The 12,983-nt window shown below is 41.0% G+C and overlaps 1 protein-coding gene across 1 annotated transcript in view; it reads right to left on the minus strand.

Annotated features, from left to right (window-relative positions):
- The window catches only part of ULK4 (unc-51 like kinase 4), a 492,439-nt gene that overhangs the window by 362,311 nt on the left and 117,145 nt on the right, over nt 1-12,983 (minus strand). The window lies entirely within an intron of this gene.

A 12,983-nucleotide genomic window follows, 5' to 3' on the forward strand; every position in this document is an offset into this window, starting at 1 on the left:
ATCCTGACAGCTCACTTTCACTGCCTGTCATGCGAGATAGATTTGAAAGCTGACATCATAGAAAATGTGCTGGTATTTAATCCATAAAAGGCCAATGGTGATGACAGGAAGCAGGAAAAACTATCTACATAATGTAGCCAAGGTTATCACGGGTTCCTGATGTGAGGCTTCAAGTTCTTGGGCAGATGGACAGTGTCGTGGGCAGCTAGAAATACAGCCTCTAGTTCCAAGGGACAGATAAAGAAGGAGAAACAATTTCTCATATAAACTTATCACAGGGAATTTTAATCTCTCTAAAGTCTGCCTTCCTTTAGCATACCTTGATATCCAACCTCGCATTTTAAATACACTGAATATAGTACCTGGGCTGCAACGCACAAAGCAACAAATACCAACAGTTTTCCATAATCTGGACCCACCACCTCCACGTTTGTGAGAGGATCATACTCCTAAATGTGATCTACAAAATCTAAACAGATTTGAACTTTGACTGCCGTAAGGATTCCTTTAATCCTTCAAAATCACCTGGCACCCACTGTAACATTTTTTTCTCATTAGATTTTAATTATAGGAGTGAAACGATTATAGTAAGGCTAAAATAAAAATGAAAAAAAATAATCTCCCTATCCTACCTTCCTCAGGTAAGCAACTTGGTATTATCCTTCAATGTCTTTTTTTAAAATAAGTTTTATACAAATAGAGGAGTTTTTGCCATTTTTATTAATAAAAATAACTTCCTAATATGAAGCTTTGCCCTTTCATTTTGTCATGTATTATATACATGATGAACATACCTCCAAGTTAATGAAATTAAACACTTACTTATAGCTCTACCGTCACTTCAGTATCACTGGATTGTGACTGTATTTCCAGATGTTAACCACTAGAAACAAGGCCACGTTGGACACCCGCATGCATATATCCTGAATAACTCATACTTCTATTTCTAACACCAAATGCAAGCCTGTTAGAACCAAAGTGATGTGTGTTAACAGTCATACATGCTTTACTTTTTTTTTACGTTTTATTTATTTATGAAAAACAGAGTGAGCAGGACAGAGTCAGAGAGTGGGACACACACAATCAGTAGACAGGCTCCAGGTTCTGAGCTAACTGTCAGCACAGAGCCCGAAGCAGGGCTCGAACCCATGAACCATGAGATCATGACCTGAGCAGGAGCCGGGCGCTCAACTGACTGAGCCACCCAGGTGCTCCCTACATGTTTTAAAATTACTTTCCAAAAAGTTGCACCAATTTGTATTTCCACGAGCCCACTTAAAAGTGACTTAAAAGTGACATTGGATTTCCAGTTATGGCAAGATGGAATTATGCCCCAGTGCTCCGATATCTTCTGTCTTAGGACTAAAAACGCCTGGACATAATATAGAGAACAAACGTAGGAGGACTTTGAAATAAGGAAAAAAGGAGGTGAGCTGCCCAGGCAACACAGGACTTGAGGATGACACAGCCGTGAGTCTCCTCGGTTTCTTACTGCTACTCATGGACGCGGAGAAGGACGCAGTGGACACTGTGAACCCAGAACTACCTCCAAAAGAGAAAAGAACCCTCAGCCAAAGAACCAGTAAAAGGATGCCCTGAGGGAAACTCTGAGGATACTTCTGGCAAAACACCAAGAGAGAGCAGCACACGACCCTGTCCCTCCTGTGCCAGGAGCCAGGTGGCAGGCCAGCCCTGGGAGAAGGCGGCCCACTCCCATTCCCCAGCTGACGGGTGTGAGCAAGGTCAACTCAGAGCTCATCTTCCGTCCTGCTGGGAGCAGCGGTGTGACCTGATCCCACCACCTACCGCCACACCCCAGGGGCAGCATCCATGAGAAGGGCGGGAGTGGCCCCTCCAACGCCGGGACCAACCACCCAGCCGCTCTACCACTTCCCGGAGGGAGCAGGGCACTGCGCTTCCGTTCCCCAACCAGCACGAGCAGCAGCGATCTGATTCCAGTGAGGAGCTGGAATCTTCCCAAGCAACAAGACTTCCTGACACAGAGTAAGGTAAGATGGGGTCTCCTCAGATAACAAACAGGCAACGTGTCCAAGATACAATCAAAAATCACGAATCGTAGCAAGAACCAGGAATAGCACAACTAGAATCAAAAAAGACAATCAACAGATGCTACCACCAATATGAATCATGCTAGAATAATCTCCTAGGAATTTTTTTTGGTTTTTTTTATAGTTTATTGTCAAGTTGGTCTCCATATAACACCCAGTGCTCATCCTAAACCGTGCCCTCCTCCATGCCCATCACCCCTTTGCCCCTCTCCCCCACCCCTATGAATCCAGTTTGTTCTCAGTATTTAAGAGTCTCCTATGGTTTGCTTCCCTCCCTCTCCTTAACTATTTATTCCCTTCCCCTCCCCCATGGTCCTCTGTTAGGTTTCTCTGGTTCCACATATGAGTGCAAACATATGGTATCTGTCCTTCTCTGCCTGACTTATTTCACTTAGCATGACTCCCTCGAGGTCCATCCACTTTCCTACAAATGGTCAGATTTCATTCTTTCTCATTGCCATGTAGTACTCCATTGTGTAGATACACCACATCTTCTCGGTCCACTCGGCAGGTAATAGACATGTAGGCCCTTTCCATGATGTGGCTGTTGTTGGCAGTGCTGCCGTGAACACGGACGCGCATGGGCCTCCACGCGTCAGCACTGCTGTATCCCTTGGGTAAATCCCTACTCTCCTAGGAATTTTAAAGCCACCATAACCAAAATATTTTCACATTCTCTTAAAACCAATGAAAGAACTATTTCAGGGAAAATGAAAGTTATAAAAAATGTAAATTACAGAACAGAAAAATACAATAACCAATATAAAAAACTCACTGGATGGGCCCAATAACAGAAAGCAGGTTGGGGAGAACATTGTCAGAGAACTTATGGACAGATTCACTGTATTTACAAAATCTGAAAAACTGATTTAAAAGAAGACTTAAAAAAAATAAAAAAGCAGTCTCACGATCTGTAGAACAATCACAAAATACTTTACGCAGGGATACGTCATTTTATTGAGCTTTGCAGACACCATCTTATTTACAAATTGAAGGTTTGTGTGGATCAAGTCTGTCAGTGCAATTGTTCCGAGAGCATTTGCTCACCTACGTCTCTGTCACATTTGGGTGATTCTCGCAATATTTCAAACTTTTGCCTATTATCATATTTGAATTGTGGCAATCTGATGATAAAATTTTAATGAATGAGGAGAGGAATTGCCTCTCATGGAGGAGCAGACAGAGCAGTTTCCTGAGACGGCCTCCTCTGGTGAGGGTGCTGGGAAGGCTGCTGAAAGGACAACAAAACAGCATCTAGAATAGGATGGAAACTGTTGTTGATCAAACAGTCACAAGGTTTGAGAAAAACAACTCCAATTTTGAAAGAAATTCTACTTGGGTAAAAAGCGATCAAACAGCATCACATGCCACAGAGAATCATGCATGAAAGGAAGAATCAATCAATACGACACGCTTCATTAACGGATTATTTTAAAAAATTGCTAGTCACCTAAACCCTCGGCAACTACCACCACCCTGATCAGGCGGTGGCCATCACCACTGAGGTAAGACCCTCCACTAGCAAAAAGATCATAGCTCATTGAAAGCTCAGATGGTGATTAGCATTATTTTTGCACTAAGGTGTTTTTTAAACTTTTTTTAAGTTTACTTACTTTGAAAGAGAGAGAGAGAGAGAGAGAGAGAGCAAGCAAGTGCATGAAACAAGGGAGAGGAAGACAGAGAGGGAAAGAGAGAGAATCCCAAGCAGGCTCTGCACTGTCCATGAAGAGCCCAACACAGGGCTTGAACTCACAAACTCACAAAACCAACAGTCAGATGCGGAACCTACTCAACCACCCTGGAGCCCTTGAAATGAGGTATTGTTTTAATTAAAACATGGATATTATTTTTTAAACATAATGCTTCTATACACTTAATAGACTACAGCACAGTTTAAACAGAACTTTTATATGCACTGGGAAACAAAAAAATTCATTTGACTCGCTTTATTGTAATATTCACTTTCTTGTGGTGGTCTAAACCTAAACCTGCAGTGTCTCTAATGTATGCCTGTATTTATATCCTCCAAGTCCCAAGAAGGAGAGGACAGGAAGAATGGAACTGAAAAAGTACTTAAGAAATATTGCCTGGAAAATACCCACAATTTAGCCAAAGAAATAAACATACAGATGCAAGGAACTGAAAAAGCTCATTGAGAAACCCAAAGAAATTCACACTAAAGATAAATTATAATTAAACTTCTAAATCCTAAAGCAAAGAAAATATCTTTAAAACAACCAGAGAGAAATGGCCCATCACTAATAAAGAACACCAATTGCAATCAAAGATTTTTTCATCTGAAATTATCGGGAACAGAGGAAAGTGGAATCTTTTTGAGACTTAAAAAAAAAATGTCAACCAAAATTGTTTTAACTGAAGTGAAATATGCTTCGAGAATGCAGGAGAAATACGGATTTTTCAGAAAAAGGGAAAGCAATAGTTATTTTAAAACAAATCTCCCTTAAAAAATGATTTAAGAAAGTGCTCTAAACATAAAGGAAACTTGTAACACCAGGCTAACAGTAGCAAAAAAGTAAAGGACATCAGAATGCATAAAATTAGGGGTATATATAATATACCTACCTTGAACCTACTTCTCATGATTGAAGCAAAAAATTATAACTCCATCTGATGAAGTATTCAGTGTGTATAGAGAATATACAGAAAATTTAGAAACAGGGGAAATTTTTTAAAAGTCATGTTTAAAAAAAAAGTCAGGTTTAAGCCCTAACACATCAATAATCACCTTGAATGTAAATAATCCAAATATACTATTTAAAAGACAAACTGGCAAGGCAGATACAAAATTATCATTCAGCAATGTGCTATAAGAAAATTACTTCACATACAATGACATAGGTAGGTTTAAAGGAAAAGGGTGACAACATATAAAATGCAAACATTAATTTAAAATTAAGGTAGAAGGGGCTACATCAACACTAAATCATGGAAAAGAAAACTTTTCAGAGACAAAGAGGAACATAAATAATGATAAAAGCATCTATCTACCAGGAAGACATAATAACCCTAAATATGTACACACTTAACACAGCCTCCAAATACATAAAGTAAAAATTATCAAAGGCGAAAAGAGAAATAAACAAACCCAAACCCACAAGTGTAATTGTAGACATCATTATTCTACTTTTAGTAATTGTTAGAAATCAAAAACTGTAAGAGTACAAAGTATGTAAACAACACAATGAAATAAGAGAATCTAACTTACACAAAAAGAACACTCCACCCAACAAGTAGCAGAAATCGCATCCTTTTCAAGCACCCAAGGTACATTCACTAAGATCAATCAGCTCCTGTAATGATTCCAGGGTCGTGGGATCCAGCCCCACCTCAGGCTCTGTGCTGAGTGTGAGGCCTACTTAAGATTCTCTCTCTCTCCCTCCGCCCCTCTCCCCAACTCTCACTTCCACACACACACTCTCTCGCTCTCGCTTGCTCTCTCTCTCTCAAAATAATAAAAATAGAGAATATATGCTGAAAATTACAAACTGCTAACGAAAGAAAGCAAAAAAGTCCTAAATAAATGGAAAGACGTACCATGTTCATAGACTGGAAGACAACAGAGTAAATATATCACTTTCCCTAAACTGATACGTTGGCTTAATTCAATTTCTATCACAATGTCACCAAGGTTTTGATAAACAGAAAAAAGCTTATTCTAAAACATATGCAAAGGCAGGTAGACCCTAGAGTAGCTAAAACAATACGAATAAAGAAGAAAAAATGGGAGGAATCACTTTACCAATATTAAGATTCACTACATAACTGAGGTAATCAAAATACTGTAGTACTGGTGAAAAGACACTCACAAATCAATGGAACAGAATAGACAACCCAAAATGAGAGTCACCCAAAACAAATGTGGCCAACTGATTTGTGACACAAAGCAAAAGCAATTCAACGTAGGAAAGACAAGTTTTTTAACAAATGGTGCCAGAGCAATTAAATATTCACAAGCAAAAAATACAGAAACAAAAAAACCAACATCTATCTAAACTTCATACTTTGTGCAGATATCAACTCAAAATGGATGATAAATGTATGGCACAAAAACATTTTTTAATATCTCACAGATATTAAGTTCAAGCCCTGGGTTGGGGGCCTGGAACCTGCTTCAGATTCTCATCTCCCTCTCTCTCTGACCCTCCCCCCCTTTCTGTCTCTCTCAAAAATAAACATTGAAAAAAAAATTTTTAAGAGGATCAAAAGGCAAACTACGCACTGGGAGAAAATATTTGCAAAGCATATATCAGAGAGTGGACTCATCTCTAAAATATATAAAGAAGGCTTAAAAACTCAAGAGCAAAAACAATTTGAAATTAAGCAAAAGACATGAACAAACATTTCACTGATGAGGCCATAAAGAAGGAAAACAAGCACTTAAAACATCATTAGCATCTGAAATGCAAATTAAAACCACAATGAGGCATCACCACACCCAGGAGAATGACTGGAGTTAAACTTGGCAACAGCACATGCTGCAGAGTACACGGAGAAACTGGATCGCTCCCACACTGCCACTGGCAATGGGAGACGGACAGCCGTCCTGGAAAACAGTTCGCTGGTTTCTTGAAACATAAAACGAGGAGTCATCATGGCAGTAGTGTTGGGAGAGAGTCTTCTCCACAGTTCTCACATACTTCTGCATGTCTCAGGCAGAGATGCTGAAGCACCTGTTCCCAACTTGGGCTGTGTTTCGATTTGTAGAGCCAACAGCTTTGGAAAATATAAGGTCTCCCTCCAGAAAGAGGGCAGATTTATCTCCTGATAAGGATAATGAAGGTAATCTCTCCTTCTGGGGGTAAAAGCTGGGCAGGTTTGCCAGCACACCTCATAGAAACGCGGGGTGCCTGTTTGTGGAGGTCCTCGGCAGTGACACAAACCACCGCAGCAGCCACCCGGGCCTGCCTGCGCACCGTTGGCTCCATAGAGGGACCTGGGCGTGGAGGGAACCAAATCAAACGCACCCTCATGCTGTCCACTGCGCCCTGGGTGATGGAGGCCTGTCTCTGGAACAGGAGTGTGTCTTCTGCCTGCATCTATGAAAACCAGCTTATAAGGAGGATGAAACCTTTCAGCTCTTCAAAACTATTTACTGCTAAGGAGTTACTGCAAAGTAAGGATTCCCGTGTATAAATGGACCACAATTTCTCCATCTACATCTGGACATTTCTACTCTTTGAAACGTACTCTTCAGAGAATAAACAGACAAAGCCACTGACTACGAGACAGTATTTGCGAGTCCCAGATCTGATAAATAACTTGTATAGCAAAAATATTTTTAAAACCTCAAAATTCACTAAGAAAACCACTTTTATAAAAGGAAAAGATAATGCACAGATCATTCAACAAGGAAGATACAGAGATGACAAACAAGCCCATGAAAAGATGATCTAAATCATAAACCAAGAGGGAAATGCATATTAAAACCGCAGTGAGCCAGAGGTGCACACCTGGAAGAAGGGTAAAGTTAAATAAAAGACTGGCCCTAGGGGTTGGCAAGGATGGGAAACTGCAATTCGCATCCGCTGGGGGCGGGGTGATGTCAAATCTTACACCTCCTGTGGAAAAGAGCTGGTCTGTCTCTTAAAAACATTACGACCTACCATAAGACCCAGCAATTTCACTTCTGGAAAGTTATCCAAGAGAAATGTTAAAGCAAGTATCCAAAGATTTGTCCAAAATGTTCAATTATTTAAAATTAATTCATTTTTAAAGGATTGCAAAACAGAGATTTCCTAACTCCATCATTTCTCCTATTTTTCTTAGCTATGAAACTTCTATAAAGAAAAACTTCGCCAAAATAACTATTGGATTATTCTGAATTAAGGTCAGTGAAGTGCCGGGTAAGGGCTGACTTGGGCCCCTGATTGAACAATTTTCAAGCTAATGGTCACCTGTCCTCCTAAGGGTTATTTATCATAATCATGACCTCAAAAATTCTTTACACTGCTATTTTAATATATTGTAGTCATTATTCCTCTTAATGCTCAAAATTCCATCCTGGGCAAATAGAAGCTCCTTCGAGATGGATCTTATGTTCTTTTGACAGGACCTTAGCAGCTTCTGGTAATTTCCTTTGCTTTCAGGAACGAAAACATGTCCTGGGCTCTATTGCTTGTCTTCCGCATGAATGTGTAGCTTTGCCCAAGACAGTGGCCATTCGCACAAAAGGCCTTTTAGTGAAAAACAGCATTTAGGGATTAAAATTTGTGCTGTTTTTAGTAGCTCAAATTATAAAATAAGTAACTTCTTTAAACAAAATGAAGTTGAAGTTTCCTTAATGGGGTCTTTCAGTCCATAAAATACATCTCAAGAGAAATATACTACCAAGTACTGGGGGTCTGGGTGGCTCAGTTGGTTGAGCGTCCAGCTCTTGGTTTCAGCTTAGGTCGTGATCTACAGGTTTGTGGGTTCAAGCCCTGCGTCAGGCTCCATGCTGGCGATGCAGAGCCTGCTTGGGATTCTCTTTCTGTGCGCATCCCCACTCCCCTTTTCTCTCTCAAAATAAATAAACTTAAGTACACACACACACACACACACACACACACACACACACACACTGCCAATCTGAAAATTCATTCACAGCTCTTCTCTGGAGAGCTAAACCACAAAGTTGATATCATTATTTTTCCATTTTTACAGACTGCCTTATTTTTATCATTTTTATTTCATTTTATTTTTAGATAACAGGTACATTTTATTTATATTTATAACAGGTACATGGTTCTTAAACCTAAATTATAAAACAGTTACATTCAGAGAAGTATAGCTTTCATCCCTGCTCCTACTCCCCTACTGTCCCTATAAATCACCATTTTTGGGTAATTTTTCATGTATCCTTTCATTCTCTTTTTGAAAATAGGAGCAAATGCACCTATCTTTTCTGTTTTCACCCTTTTCTTACACAGAAGGTCACATACCATGAATACTCCTCCGCACCTTGCGTCGGTGCAGGAGAATAACAGATCCTGGAGACCACTGACTCAGGGCTGGGTTCTGGGGTCCTCCCTGTCCCTGTCCACGGCTGCCAAGTCCTCCATTATGGGGACTGTGGTCGGCAGAATTCTAATAATCTCTCAAGATTCCCACCCCTCCAGCATCAAACACCAGTGAACAGAATTTGAAGAAGTCAAGTCCCAATTCAATTAAACCAAAAAAACATGGGTTATCTGCATGAATCTATCCCAGCCCGGTGAAGCCTGTAAAAGCAGTTTCCTGTGGCTGGTGCAAGAGAGGGCGGTCAGAGCCACCGGAGCAGGGCAGGCGTGTGGAGGGGACTCGAGGAATAAGGTGTCCTCTTACTGACCGCCAAGAAGAAAGCAAACGGCTTGGCTATGAACTGCCAGTGGAGAAGAAGGTGGGACTCCAGAAGCAGGGCGAAAGCCGCGGCCAACGGCCAGCAAGGAAATGGGGGACTTGAGATCTACGGCTGCAAGTAAATAAATTCTGCCGACAGTTAGCGGGCTCGGAGGAGGAAGGCGGCTCCGCTCAGCGCGTTCACGTCCGCCTGCGAGCCTGAGCAGCAGGCCCAGCTGCACGGGGCCCTGGCGCCTGGCCCACCACGACTGTCCGGTTACTCCTGTGCTTGTTTTGTTTTGGTAACTTGTTACAAGCAGGAACACGCCCACAGGTCTCTAGCTAGTCTCCTGCCCGCGGTATTCACACTGCTTACCGCCTTTTGCCATAGCAAACAACCCCTAGGAAACGTGTCATTGTACTTCTTTGCGAAGGGAGGACCCTCGGACCCTCTGTCCTAGAAGTGAAATGCCCGGGCCAAAGGGTGAAAACGTACTTTTTCCAGATAATGTCGAATCCCTCTTCCTAGCTGCATCACTATTTTACATTCCCCCCGGCAACGTACGAGAGGCCTGGTCTCCCCACGGCCGCGCCCAGAGAGTACGCTTTCAGCCCCTGCCAGCGCACAGAGATGCTCGCTCTCTGGCCTCTCTCAGAACGAGGAACACCGATGTCGTCCTCCTTACAAGGAGGACACTTTCACGTTTATTGGTAGGTTTAAGGATCCTCACTCCTTTCTCCGTGAACTGTCTGCGCAGAACTCTAACCTCTGCTTCTGCCACATCCCTTTTATCCGTTGATGAGTGTTGTGGTCTAAAAATGTGTACGGTATGACCTTGATTTTTTTGTACTTGTTGAGGGCTGATTTGTGTCCCAGTATGGGATCTATTCTGGAGAATGTTCCATGTGCACACGAGAAGAATGTGTATTCCACTGCTTAGGACGAAATGTTCTGAGTATATCTGTTAACTCCATCTGGTCTAGTGTGTCACTCAAAGCCATTGTTTCCATGTTGATGTTCTGTTTAGATGACCTGTCCATTGCTGTAAGTGGTTGTTGAAGTCCCCTTCTATTATGGTATTATCAATGAGTTTCTTCATGTTTGTGATTTATAGATTTGTATTCTGGGTGATTCTACATTGGGGGCATAAATGTATACAATTGTTAAATCCTCTTGGTAAATAGACCCCTTAATTATGATATAATGTCCTTCTTCATCTCTTATTATAGTCTTTATTTTAAAATCTAGATTATCTCTTGTAAGTATGGCTACTTTGGCTTCCCTTTGGTGACATTAAAATGATAGATGATACTACATTCCTTACTTTCATTCTGAAGGTATCTTTAGGTCTAAAACGGGTCTCTTGTAAACAGCATACAGATGAATTTTGTTTTCTTATCTATTTTGTTCCCCTGTGTCTTTTGATCAGAGCATTTAGTCCACTGACATTTAGAGTGAGTACTAAAAGTTATGCATTTATTGCCATTGTGTTGTCCGTAGTGTTGGAGTTTCTAGTGGTGTTCTCGGGTTCTTTCTAGTCTTTGTTGCTTTTGGTCTTTTGTTTGTTTTGTTTGATCTTTTATCCCCTCAGAGAGTCCCCCTTAAAATTTCTTGCAGGGCTTGTTTAGTGGTCATGAACTCCTTTACTTTTTATTTGTATGGGAAACTCTTTATCTTTCCTTCTATTTTGAATGACAGCCTTGCTGGTTAAAGAATTCTTGGCTGCACATTTTTCTGATTCAGCACATTGAATACATCCTTTCTGGCCTGCCAAGTTTCTGTGGATAAGTCTGCTGTGAACCTGATCTGTCTTCCCTTACAGGTTAGATTTTTTTTTCCCTTGCTGTTTTCATAATTCTTTCTTTCTTTGTCTGTTTTGTGAGGTTGACCATGATATGCCTTGTTGATGGTTAGTTTCTGTTATATCTAATGGGAGTTCTCTGTGCTTCTTAGATTTTAATGTCTGTGTCTTTCCCCAGGTTAGGAAAGTTTTCTACTATGATTTGTTCACATAAACCTTCTACCCTTTTTCTCTCTCTTCATCTTCTGGGACTTCTATGATTTGGATGTTACTCCTTTGTAATGAGTCACAGAGTCCTTAAATTCCTATATCATGCTCTTTTGCCTCAGTTCCCCTCTTTTATTCTGCCTCAACAGTCTCCATAATTTTGTCTTCTATATCAAAGATTCAATGCTCTGCTTCATCCATCCTTGATGCCATAGTATCCAAACAATCCTAAAATTTGTATGAAACCAGAAAAGACCCCAAATAATCAAAGCAATCTTGAAAAAGAAAACCAAAGCAGGAGGCATCACAATCCTGGACTTCAAGCTGTGTTACAAAGCTGTAATCATCAAGACAGTATGGTACTGGCACAAGAACAGACACTCACACCAATGGAACAGAATAGAGAATCCAGAAATGGACCCACAATCATATGACCAATTAATCTTTGACAAAGCAGGACAGAATATGCAATGGAATAAAGACAGTCACTTCAGCAAATGGTGTTGGGAAAACTGGACAGCAACATGCAGAAAAATGAACCTGGACCACTTTCTTATACCATACACAAATAAACTCAAAAGTTTATGAGATGAACTATCAGTAGAACTCTCCTATGACCCAGCAATAGCACTGCTAGGGATTTACCCAAAGGATACAGAAGTGCTGATGCATAGGAGCACATGTACCCTAATGTTCACAGCAGCACTTTCTACAATAGCCAAATCATGGAAAGAGCCTAAATGTCCATCACCTGATGAATGGATCAAGAAGATGTGGTTTATCTATACAATGGAATACTACCTGGCAATGAGAAAGAATGGTATCTGGCCATTTGTAGCAAAATAGATAGACCTCGAGGGTGTTGTGCTAAGTGAAATAAGTCAGGTGGAAAAGGACAGATACCATATGTTGTCACTCATAGGTCTAACAGGAGAAACCTAACAGAGGACCAGGGGGAGGGGAAGGGGGAAAGAGAGCTGGGGAGAGTGAGGGACACAGATCATGAAAGACTATTGAATACTGAAAACGAGCCATGGACTGAAAAGGGAGGGGGAGGTAGGGAAGGGGGTGATGATCATGGTGGGGGGCACTTCTGGGGTGAAGCACTGGATGTATTATGGAAACCAATTTGAAAATAAACTATGAAAAAAAGTTTATGAGATGAGAAGCCATCAAAATCCTTGAAGGGAAAGCAGGCAACAACCTCTTTGGCCCTGGTAATTTCTTACTCGACATGTCTCTAGAGGCAAGGGAAACAAAAGCAAAAATGAACTACTGGAACCTCACTGAGATAAAACCTTCAGCATGGTAAAGGAAATAATCAGCAAACCTAAAAGGCAACCAATGTAATGCGAGAATATATTTGCAAATGACATATCAAAGGGTTGGTATCTAAAATCTATAGAGAATGTATCAATCTCAACATCCAAAAAACAAATAAGCCAGTGGAGAAACGGGCAAAAGACATGAATAGATACTTCTCCAAAGAGGACACCCAGATGGCCAACAGACACATGAAAAAATGCTCGACATCACTCATCATCAGGGAACTACAAATGAAAACCACAAGGAGATATCACCTCACACC

The sequence above is a fragment of the Suricata suricatta genome, chromosome 5 (assembly GCF_006229205.1).
Source record: "Suricata suricatta isolate VVHF042 chromosome 5, meerkat_22Aug2017_6uvM2_HiC, whole genome shotgun sequence".
Lineage (NCBI taxonomy): Eukaryota > Metazoa > Chordata > Mammalia > Carnivora > Herpestidae > Suricata > Suricata suricatta.